General features: G+C 43.2%; 1 pseudogene across 1 annotated transcript; it reads left to right on the top strand.

Annotated features, from left to right (window-relative positions):
- The first annotated feature begins 6,849 nt into the window (after nucleotides 1-6,849).
- Nucleotides 6,850-7,939, top strand: LOC308436504 (NADH dehydrogenase [ubiquinone] 1 alpha subcomplex subunit 9, mitochondrial-like; annotated as a pseudogene). The gene has a single exon. The product of its transcript is annotated as an NADH dehydrogenase [ubiquinone] 1 alpha subcomplex subunit 9, mitochondrial-like (transcript).
- Nucleotides 7,940-12,442: the final 4,503 nt, after the last annotated feature.

Below are 12,442 nucleotides of genomic sequence, written 5' to 3'. Positions count from 1 at the left end.
AGCACAAGGGCTTTATCATTACGTTCTAGCAGGTGGCCAAGAGCAACATCAATGGAATCTGTTGTTCCAGCAGCTGCTGAGAGCTTCCTGGACAGTGGGTTCCAGGCTTTTCACTAAGTCCGTGACTTCTGAGAGCAGCGTTGTCCTTCAGTGAAGGCTACCACCATGCAGACTCCTCTTTAAATTATGTTTTTTGTTAGCTTATGAAACCCTGTATGTCCTGGATTTCAGTTGGCCCTGCCCATGGCCTTTCCCCTTCCCCAAGCTCTCTCTTCCGATCCCTGTTTAATTTTGCCCACCCTCCTGTTCCCCCTCCACTTTCATATCACTTGCTACACAACTCTTTAAATTTTAAATGTTAGCTGATAAATAAAGGCATGAAAAGCATACATGTCAACGGGGTTCTATGTGTTATTTTGAAGCATGTATACTCTAAATTCAAGTACCTACCTAGAATTATTTTGAAACAATCTTAGATACCACTTAGTCATTAAATATTTCTACTTCTGTTACTATGAGGTTTGAGTTGGTTGCCCCATTGTTCTTGCATATTGATTACTTGGTTCCCAGTGAGTTATTATGTCTCTGGGGTCAGGACTTGAGGTTCAGAAAAGACTTATGCCATTTAGACTTTGTTCTCTCTGCTTTGTTTTGGAGATTTAAAATGTAAGCTCTCAGCTGTTTCTGCTATAATCAACAGTGAAGAGAAATTACCAAACTAGACTACCCTATGAGGAGAAGAAAAGATTTACTGGAGATCAAACTGCCAAGGCCAGATAGGGGTAGGGGGCAGAGAGAAGAGCAACATGTCAGAAAAGAAAGCAGATTTTATCTATGACAACAGAGTGCGGATGTGAGCTACACGGGCCATTCTGATTGACTAGACACCCTTGCTCAAGGTAATTGACCTTTGGGGGAAGGTTGAGAGAGTCTCCTAATGTGTAGATCTTAGCAAAGAGGAGCCTTCCATAGGATATCAATTTTTCTGTTAAACAGAAATCTGCCATTCGGCTTCTTTACCTGGCCAAAGCCCTTCTGTTTATGACAACATTGGGGAGAGCAGACTCTGTAGCTAACACCTGCCACCACAGCAGGTACTTGCCATCCTTCCCCACTGTAGTGATGGGGAAGCCCATGATAAACCCTTCCTTCTAACGTTACCTTGGTTATGCCATATCACAGTAGTAGAGATGTGACCAAGACACTTATCTTGGGGGTGGGGTAGTGCAGAGGTATAGGGCCACTTGTCAATAGGTGCTCAATGGTAGACAGCCAACAAGAAAAACAAGCTCTTCTTGGCCTGAGTCAGAAGGATGGCTGGAATTAAGTAGAAGAGAAGTTGTTCAGAGTTTACCTTCAAACCCTTGAGTCAGGCCTTTGGCATATGTCCAGGTTTAATCTGCATAAAGGAGGTGCTGCCTGTGTGCCCAACAAGGTCCAAGGGACTTCATCTCACAGTCTGTGGTGCCTGACCAAGTCTGAAGCAGCAGCTCCTCCTGAATTGTTCCTCACAACACACACTCAGGATCTTAGCTGCAGCATGTTTGAAAGATCAGTCATACGAACAAATTGAGTTGTAAATTAGATCACCTTTAATTTCATTTTGTAAAATCACTGTTTAAATCCTAAGTGATTTAAAACATGAAATAATACCAATATTTCCTCAACACTGTCAGATTCTCAGCAGTGCTCAGACTTCTCCAACTGCCTCACCATGGTTTCCTTCCCTCCCAGGCAATTTGTTTGAGTCAAGAACCAAACACGGTCTATTTGTTGCAACTGATGGAGATGCTGCCTCAAAGTTTTCAGTCTGTGGCTTTTCCTCTCCATCTTTCTCTCTTAGTTTCTTTGCAAATTATGCTGTCATTGTTAAAGAAACCACTTTTATTGTATAATTTCCCATAAAACACTTTCCTCTAGAGCAATGGATCTCAATCTGTGGGAAATAACCCACACAGGGATCACATATCAGATATACTGCATATACAATATTTACACTACAATTCATAACTAGCAGAATTCCAGTTATGAAGTAGCAACGAAATACTTTTATGATTGGGGGTCACCACAACATGAGGGACTGTATTAAAGGGTTGCAGCATTAGGAAGGTTCAGAACCACTGCCTAGATATTAGAATCAAATTAAAGCTAGCAGCATTTCAAATAGTTGTCCCCTTCTATGTTTTGCTGCTAACTAGTTACAGGATTAGATTTGTTTGTTTGTTTGTTTGTTTGTTTGGTGGTAATTGTGGTTGTGGTTGTTGTCAAGCCAGGTCTAACTATGTAGTCTGGATATCTAGAAAGTCACTATATCCAAAACTCAGATGACAGCAGATGCTGGCGAGGTTGCGGAGAAAGAGGAACACTTCTCCACTGTTGGTGGGGTTGTAAACTGATACAACCACTCTGGAAATCAGTCTGATGATTCCTCAGAAAATTGGACATAGTACTACCTGAATCCAGCTATTCCACTTCTGGGCATATACCCCAGAGACACTCCAATATACAACAAAGACACATGCACCACAATGTTCATAGCGGCTCTATTTATAATAGCCAGAAGCTGGAAGGAACCCAGATGTCCTTCAGTAGATGAATGGATACAAAAATTGTGGTACATTTACACAATGGAGTACTACTCAGCCATCAGAAACAATGACTTAACCAAATTCGTAAGAAAATGGCTGCATCTAGAGAATATCATCCTGAGTGAGATAACCCAGTCACAAAAGAACAGACATAATATGCAGTCACTGAAATTGGGATGCTAACTCCAGAGGCTCGGACTGCCCCAGAAACAACTCACAGACTGTGTGAAGTTCAAGAAAAAAAGAAAACAAAACAAAACAAACAAACAAACAAACAAAAAACCCATCACGCTCAATCCTTACACACCAAGAAAACGTTGACTAATTCCAGGTTACACCCTGTTTTACATGTACTTTTTGCTCATTGTAAATAGTAAGACCTTAATGCAGAGTATCAAACCTTAAAAAAAGAAAGAAAAAGCCAAGCACTGACACAATTATATTTGTATACATTTATGCAAAAATGTTTAAAATTTTTTTTCTTTTATCTTTGTTTTTTAAAATAAAGTTTAAAAGAAAAAAGAAAAAAAAAAAAAAAAAGAAAGTCACTATATAGACCAGGCTGGCCTTAAACATATAGAGATTTACCTGCCTCTGCCATCTAGGTGCTGAGATTACAAGTGTATACCGCCACACTTTGCCTCATTTTTTAAAAAGATTTATTTATTTATTATATGTAAGTACACTGTAGCTGTCATCAGACATACCAGAAGAGGGCGTCAGATCCCATTGGTTGAGAGCCACCATGTAGTAGCTGGGATTTGAACCTCTGGAAGAGCAGCCAGTGCTCTTAGTCACTGAGCCAGCTCTCCAGCCCCATGGCTAATTTTTTTAAGTCTTAAATTTTTATTGAAAATAGCAAATATTGGTGAGGACATGTAGAAAAGAGAACCTTTGCATAATTTCAATAGGAATATAAGTTAGTACAGTAATGAGGTAGAATTGGTTAGTACGGAGATTTGTCTAAAATAACATAAAAGCAACTAGTATATGGCCGTAAATCCCTTATACTGGTATATATACATATGTGTGTGTATACATAAACATATATATATACAGATATATATACGTATTCATCTGTAGACATATGCACACACACTTGAAGCTCCATATTCTTTGTAGCACCAGTCACAACAGTAAAGAAATGAAGAGGTTAGAAATCTGACTCAAGTTAAAAGCACTACTGCTCAGGACCCAGGCTTAGTTTCTGACATCCACATGACACCACATGACAGCTCCCAGCCATCAGTTACTCCAGTTTCAGGAGATCCTCCATTCTCTTTTGGCTGTCACGAGTCCCTGAATGCTTGTGTACACACACACACACACACACACACACACATAAAAATGATTATACTTACTGCATTACATTGTTGAGGTTTGGTCTGTGGCTCCGGTTGCCTCAGAGACAAGGAGATCCTACTATACACCAAGTGATACTATGTAATCTTGGCCCCAAGTTATCCCCGGTTGGTCAATAAAGATGCCAACAGCCTACAGCTGGGTAGAAGAGAGAGGTAAGCCGGGCTTTGGTTTCTTGGCTTGGGGTCTAAGCAGAGACTATGAAGAAGAGCAGAATAAGAAAGAGAGAGAGGAAGACACCATGGGGTGGAAGCCATGGGGTAGGTTATTCTTGAGAACATGGCCATGAGGGCTGGCCAGCTAGAATAAGAACAGCCCAGGCAGAACATGACAAGATATGACTCAGGGCTATTGACAGGGAAGTAGATGGTTGATATCTGCTCTAGTGCTGTAAAGGCTCATTATAAATGTAAAAGGGGTGTGTCTTTTATCTGGGAACTAAATGATACAAGGTGGGGTATAAACCTCCAATTAATTTTTACTACAACATTTCATTACATAAAATATTTTTTAAATGGAAAGATCTGACAGTATTCATCAGCCAAGAATAAAATGTGGCTCATGTATATATACAATGGAACACTATCCAACTGTAAAATGGAGGAATAAATATAAATAAAAATAATGAAATCCTATCATTTAAGACAACATAAAATTGGAGCTCACTATTTAAATGTAATAAGTCTTTACAGAAAGTTAAGTATTGCTGATTTCAAGTACATGTAGAATTTTAAAAACTGATTTGGTCCCAACTCTTGTATCTCCAACAAAACTCCTACATGTAAGGCTCAGGGCATCTTTAGGACAAAGGAACAGAAACACTGTAGGACCAAAAGCATGTGGGTTCATATCTGGGTCTTCGATTCTATTCCATTGATCTACCTGCCTGTCTCTGTACCAATACCATGCAGTTTTTATCACAATTGCTCTGTAATACAGCTTGAGGTCAGGAATGGTGATTCCCCCAGAAGTTTTTTGTTGTTGTTGTTGTTTTGTTTTTTTGTTGTTTTTTGTTTTTTTTATTGTTGTGTATAGTTTTTGCTATCCTGGGTTTTTTATTATTCTAAATGAATTTGCAAATTGCTCTATGAAGAAGTAGGTTGGAATGTTGATGGGGATTGCATTGAATTTGTAGATTGCCTTAGGCAAGATGGCCATTTTTACAATGTTGATCCTTCCAATCCATGAGCATGGGAGAGCTTTCCGTCTTCTGAGGTCTTCTTCGATTTTTTTCTTCAGAGATTTGAAGTTCTTGTCATACAGGTCCTTTACCTGCCTCACCAGGGGATCCACCCCATATGCAACCACTAAACCCAAGCACTATTGCTGATGCCAAGTAGTGCTTACTGGCAGGAACATGATATGGATGCCCTCTCAGAGCCATATGATACAGAGGAAGATGCTTGCAGCTAACCATCAGACTGAACACGAGGACCCCAATGAAGGAGCTAGAGAAAGGACTGAAGGAGCTGAAATGGTCTACAGCCCCATGGGAAGAACAAAATGATCAACTAACCAAACCCACTACAGCTCCCAGGGACTAAAATACCAACCAGTGAGTTTGCATGAAAAGACCCATGGCTCCAGGTGCATATGCAGCAGAGAACAGCAGTGTCTGGCATCAATGGGAGAAGAGGCCTTTAGTCCCGAGAAGGCTCATTTTCCCGGTGTAGGGAAATGGCAAGGTGCTGAGGTGGGAGAGGGAGCACCTTTACGGAGGCAATGGGAGGAGGAGAGGGGATGGGATCGGGGGAAGGAGATGATATCTGAAATATAAATGCAGAGAATAGCCAACAAAAAATAAAAAAAGGATTAATCCCCCAATTATAATATCATTAATGCTACCAAAAAAAGAAAGAAAGAAAAAGAGAAGAGAAGAGAAGAGAAGAGAAGAGAAGAGAAGAGAAGAGAAGAGAAGAGAAAAGAAGAGAAGAAAAAAGACTGTAGAAGTCAGAGGACTGGAAGTCTGCTTATGAGATTATGTCTCCTGGATGTACTAGAAGTTCTTCCCAGGAAGTCTCACACAGACATGGCTGCCTAAATGTGACCTGACCAAGGACAGCACCCATAGACATGCTAATGTAGGAGCTAGAACACTAAGGAGGCATCATCTCTAGATAAAGAAACACAGGCAACTAAGACACCTGGAAAGTGGGAAATAATTTTCCCCAGGAGAGGGGGCACACTGCTTATCCAGTGCCAAATAGCCTTGATAACATGTACTTGCAAGAATCATGACACAGGCTGAGCAGGTTGTATCTGTGTGTTTAGGAATGCACACACACACACACACACACACACACACACACACACACACACACACACTCACACACACACAAATACCATTGCTGCCACCACCAACAATTAAAGAAAAAGAGGCTGAGCCAGTGGTAGTGCACATCTTTAGTCCCAGAACCCAGAAGACAGGGGCAGCCTGGTTTACAGAGCAAGTTTCAGGACAGCCAGGGCTACACAGAGAATTTCTGTCTCAAAGAAAAGAAAGATAAAAAAGAAAAGAAGCCATGAAATTATAACATATATATGTATGTATGTATAAAATGGAGTTGATTCATATAGAACTGGAAAGTAGATGGTATTCATTACTGGAGGCTGGGAGAACAGGAATGAGAGCAGGGAAGGTGCTCAGCATAGAGGATACGACCTTAGATGCTCTGGACAAGGCTGCCCAGTAGGGTGAGCACAGTTACCAAACCAAGAGAGGCAATAAGCATTTACACCATAAAGAAAAGGCTTTAGATGAAAGAAAGGGCCTGCCTTACACAAAATGGGAAAAGTAAAAATATCACATGGTGCCTCAATTAATATATATAATTTTCATGTCTTCATTGCCACTAAAAATTAATTTTCTTTTAAAAAGTTGTATGGATTGTGGGAGAAGATGGCGGCCCCCGTCTGCTTTCGGGTTGTTAGAGCGCTTCCAATGTCACGTCCTGCCGTTAGTGCAGCAGCCACATCTGTGTTCCGTGGCTCATCCCACCGCCAGCTTCACCCTGCTGTCATACCTCATGGGAAAGGTGGTCGCTCATCTGTCAGTGGAGTTGTGGCCACGGTGTTCGGAGCAACAGGATTCCTGGGTCAATATGTTGTCAGCCATCTTGGACGAATGGGGTCACAAGTGATCATACCGTATTTGTGTGATCTATATGACACCGTGCACCTTCGTCTAATGAGTGACCTGAGCCAGCTTACTTTTTTGGAATGGGATTCGCGAGACAAGGATTCTATCAGGAAAGCAGCGCAGCAATGGGGTCATCAAGCTTATTGGGCGGGAATGGGGAACCAGAAACTTTGATTCTGAGGATGTTTTCATGAATATTCCTCAAGAAATAGCTCAGGCATCCAAGGAAGCTAGGGTTGGGAGATTTATTCATGTTTCACACCTGAATGCCAGTATGAAGAGCTTGTCTAAGTCCCTGAGAAGCAAGGCAGTGGGAGAGAAGGAAGTGAGGTTTGTGTTTCCTGAAGCCACCATCATACGGCCGTCCCACATGTTCAGAAGGGGGGACAGGTTCCTTAATCACTTTGCAGATTATCGTTGGTTTCTTGCTGTGCCTCTTGTTTCTTTGGGCTTTAGGACAGTGAAACAACCTGTGTATGTTGCAGATGTTTCCAAGGGGAGTGTTAATGCGGCTAAAGATCCAGATGCCATAGGAAAAACCTGTGCCTTCGTCGGGCCAAATCGGTACCCATTTGGTGAAGTACATCTTTGGCATGACCCACAGGACCTTCATCCCTTAGCCCTTGCCACAGTTTGTGTATAACTGGATCGGCACTCTCTTTGGGCTGAGTCCATTTGAGCCCTGGACAGCGAAGGACGAGGTGGAGTGGGAACACATCAGATGTGATGTCGACTGGCCTGCCTGGCCTGGAAGATCTAGTCCATTGAAGTGCTACGGCGACATCGCGCTTACCGCTGGCTGTCTTCTGAGATCGAGGAAACCAAGCCTGCCAAGACAGTTGACTATTAGTGCCAGCCAGGGTCCCGTACGCAGTAAAAGAGGTTACTCTATTCAATATCCGAGGATTCAGTCTAAAATAAAAAGTTGTATGGAATTATACATCCATGTGGTCTTAAAGTTGACACCTGAAAAGCAGTGTCTCTTCTGCTCCCCACGCTGTCCCCTCCCTGTTCACTTCCATCCTTTACCCTTTGAAGTTTCAGGTGCACAAGCTTTGGGAAGGACACAGTGCCCATGTAGCCGGGATCATGACAAGCGCTGAAGTCTGAGGCTTGCCTCCTTAGGCAAAGTCGTTGTCTAGGACTGTTGAATGTGGCACTGAGGGGGCTGAGGATGTAGCTATGAATGTGGACTCTCTACCTGGCATGCATGAAGCCCAGGATTCCATCCCAGTACCTGCTTAAGCTGAGCACAGTGGTACCTACAGAAACTAAAGGAGGAGGGAACCATGTTCAGGGCTACCCTCAGCTACAAAGTGAATATGAGTCCCTGTCTCAACGGAACAAACAAACAAAAAATGCTGTTGAGCACAATGCCTTGTGTCTTCCATCTACATTTTGAATAATTTCAAGTGTTTGGTAATTTTGATAAGCTAAAGGACTCGATTTTTATGGTTTTTGTTTTATTTATTTATTTATATTTTCTGTTACAGAGGACTGTATTTACATTTAAAATGTTGTCCCCTCCCCCATCCCACTCCCTTCCTCCCTACCCCTCTACTTGTCTTCACAAAGGTGCACTCAAGCCTAGTCACCCTCTCCACCCCATTGACATTCCCTACACTGGAAAAACAAGCCCTCCCTGGACCAAAGGCCTCTTCTCACATTGTTGCCAGACAGTGCCATCTTCAGCTACATATGCAACTGGAGCCATAGGTCTCTCAATGTGTGCTCAATGGCTGGTGTTTTAGGACTCGATTTTTATGCAGTGTCTTGAGTTGAATTTCATAGAAGCAGAGCCTGAGATAAAGATTCTTTTCACTTGAAATAATTGTTTGGGAAGTCATTCCCAGAAGAGGGGAAGAGAGAAAGAAGGAGAAGACTAGAATAGGAGGTGAAGGGAAGAGAGAAGAGGGGAGGCAAGACGAGGGAAAGGAAGGAGAGGGGAGGGAAGGAGAGGGTGGAGAGGGGAGGCAGTGTAGGAGGCAGTAAGAGGGAAGCTAAACAGAAGCAATCCTCAGACCACCAGCCTCTAGAGATTGACATCCCTAGCAACTGAACTGTACCAGAGTGAAGCTCGTTGAGGCAAAGGGTCCGGCAGTGTCCCTCGCCTCAGTCACTGTAGTACGTCTGTGCAGGCGGGGACAGAAAGCATGGCCAATACCTGGGTTTTCAACGTGCTGGAGCAAAGCTCGCAGTGTCTGTGCCAGTTATAGCGACCTAGGAAGGCAGACAAAGCATCCGCTGCTTTAAATGGGCTCTAGCAGGAAAAAGGTGATGGGGTGACTCTCTCCTCCCCTGAGGAGGGTCCTAGACCTAGATTTGGGTCCCTTTACTTCCTGTAAGCCCCCCCCCCCAAGCTGCAACATATTCTCTGAGCTAGGACACAGAAATCTGTAGACTTAAAGAGGTGGAAAATAGGGTCAGTTTGACAGCCAGAAGCAAACCAAAGCACGTCTCTGCCCTTTTGGAAAGATCTTTTTAAAACGTGTTAACGCTAATTTAACTCTGCAAATGTATTTCAAAAGGTTGCATGTTGACTGTGGAAGGAAAAGTGAGCCAGGGCACAAGTTCAAAGTGTCATGTAAAATTGCAGTAACTGCTCATTAACTTAAAAAATATTTACTTGCCCTACCTCAACCGCCCTTGCTTTCCGGGTAGAACCGTAATATACAGACCAGGGCTGCTCACTTCCCTCCTGCCTCTTACCCCTGCTGCCGGAAACATCTCCAGCTGTGCCTTTCTATAACCAAAGCATTCACAGTCTTCCTCTACTTAGGTGAATACAGCCTACAGTATGGATAGTCTGGGTGGGGATGGAAATTGACTATAGATTGACGGTTTGTACAGAACAGTGGTTTTCAACCTTCCCAGTGCTGCAACCTTTTAATACGGTTCCTCACGTTGTGGCGACCCCTCCCCCCACCATAAAATTAATTCACTGCCTCATCATAACTTCAATTTTGCTACTGTTATGAATCATAATGTAAATATCTGATATGCAGGCTATCTGATGTGCAGGCCCTGTGCAGGTCGCAACTCCTATGTAGGGGTACATCCACAGGGGGTGTCAACAACTGAATATTAGTGTTCTTAATTCTCAGCTTGCTTAAGGGTAAGGGAATGAACAGTGGTTTCCACTGCCCTTCTGAGTTCCTTGGCTGAGCCACAAATTAAATTCACATAAAACAAAATTTGCAAGAGAAAAATAAAGTAAAAGGCTCCGTAAGAGTCAGAGTAAAGCTTTCATGGTGCCCTGCACCAAAGGACTGAATCTGGATACTGCTGAGAGAGCCAGCAGTTTCTCTGAGGCTGGGGCTCAGGGCGGCTTGCGATGTAGAAAAAGCCCTTCGAGCTGTTGCAGTAAATAAACAATGTGGTAACCGTTTGTCCCGTGCTATTGCCGGCACCATTAGGGCCACATGGCAAGTGTGGACTGGGCCGCTACTCTGCCACGGGTCCACAAGCCGCCCTCCCGCTGTCTCTCTTTTCCGCCACCCTCTTCGTGAGGTCTCCTAGGAGGGTAGTTACCATGCCTAGCACACACACCTCTGCGGGCCTTGCACTTTCTCACTCAGTGCAGGCAACAGAGCTGGATCCACATGTTTCAGCTGCTCCTCAGCCATTGCCTTCACACACTGTCTCCACAGCCCGGTAAAATCATGTGTCAATAATTTATCAAACAGATTTATATGTTAAATTCTCAACCCATAATCCATCCACACAATAAGCTTGAAAACAGTTGACAAGGTATAAACCACCCACGTAGATAAGAAAAATTGACCCATAGAAATCTTTAGAAATAATCAAATCTACTTATCGTCTAGAAAGTCCTCCTCCGCCTCCATCTTGATTCTTCCACCTACTCTTTCTCTCTCGCCTTACCAAAACTTTGTTCCCGCCCCACTCTCTAACGTCCAATCATGTATCACCTTGACCCAACTAGCGCCAGCCTTCACCTGCATACAGACATCAGCCTACATCAAGTGGGGAAGTTGTCTAGGGAAGCCCCCAGAAGAGGAAGTGACAGCCCATCTGAGAATGGTGTCAGCTTTCCAGTTCCCCTCCCAGTACCCTAGCTGATGAGGTTCTGGGAAGGGGCTCAAGATGGCTCTTAGAGGGTCTTGGGGTGGATGGGAAGAACTCAGAGGAAGCAGCTGCCTGAGTCCTGACCAGTGTTCTCAGTTCAAAGGAGTCCATGAATTGGAACATTTATTTTTGAGATGCCATTGCCTCAGCACTTAATTAATTATGATTATGATTGTTATCGCTATTATTAGTGTGGCAGTCTGAATAGGAATGGCCCCTATAGGCTCATATATTTGGACACTTGGTCATTAGGGATCGGTGCCGCTTACAAGAGAGATTAGGAGGTGTGGCTTTGCAGGAGGAAATATGTCTCCACGCTGAGCTTTCAGGCTTCAAAAGCCCAAGCCAGGCCCAGTGGCATTCTCTTCCTGCTGCTTGTGGGTCTGGATGTAATATTCTCAACTTCTCCAGCACCATGTCTGCCTGCATGCCACCATGCCCCCTGCCAAGATAATGGACTAGACCTCTGAAACCATAAGCCAGCCCCAATTAAATGCTTTTTTGTGTGTAAGAGTTGCTGTGGTCATGGCATCTTTTCATGGCAATAGAACACTGACTAAGACTACTGCTAATACTACTATTGTTATTATTATTTAGTTTTCAAGACAGCATTGCACTATATATATATATATAAATGTTCTGGAACTCTCTATGTAGATGAGGCTGACCTGGAACTCACAGAGATCCTGTGCCTCTGCCTCCCGTGTGCCGCAATTAAAGGCATGCAGCTCTATACGCAGGATTCTTTCACACTTGACATCCTTCTTTTCCCATTGCTTTAAGACAACTCATTATTTAAAGGTAAACTCTCGGTAATTTGTTTTCTTGTATTTTTAAAAACGTTTTCTCCCTTTGAGGCAGGGTTTCTGGTAGCCCAGGCTGACCTCAAACTAGCTATGTAGCAGAAGTGAGCTTGGACTCCTGACCCTCCCAACTCCACCTCCATGGTGCTAGAACTACAGCTCTCTGCCACAACTGGCTTTTACAAACTTTATTTATTTATCTATTTATTACTATTACCTGTGTGAGATATGCATGGGTTATGCATGCTGTGATGTCTGTATAGGATTCAAAGAACAGTGTCCTACAGTTTCTCCTGCCACCTTCACAGGTACTAGGAATTAAACTCAGATCACGAGTTCACGGCAAGCTCCTTCACTACTGAGCCATCTTGCCAGTCTTACATCTGGGTTCTTTTACAACTAATTTAGAAGTTTTTCCCATGACAATATGGTGATTTCTTAAGAAACTAAAAACAGCCGTA

This window comes from Micromys minutus (assembly GCF_963924665.1).
Source record: "Micromys minutus genome assembly, chromosome: 24".
Classification (NCBI taxonomy): domain Eukaryota; kingdom Metazoa; phylum Chordata; class Mammalia; order Rodentia; family Muridae; genus Micromys; species Micromys minutus.
The sequence above is the reverse complement of the archived record's forward strand: the minus strand, read 5'-3'. Positions and strand labels throughout refer to the sequence as shown.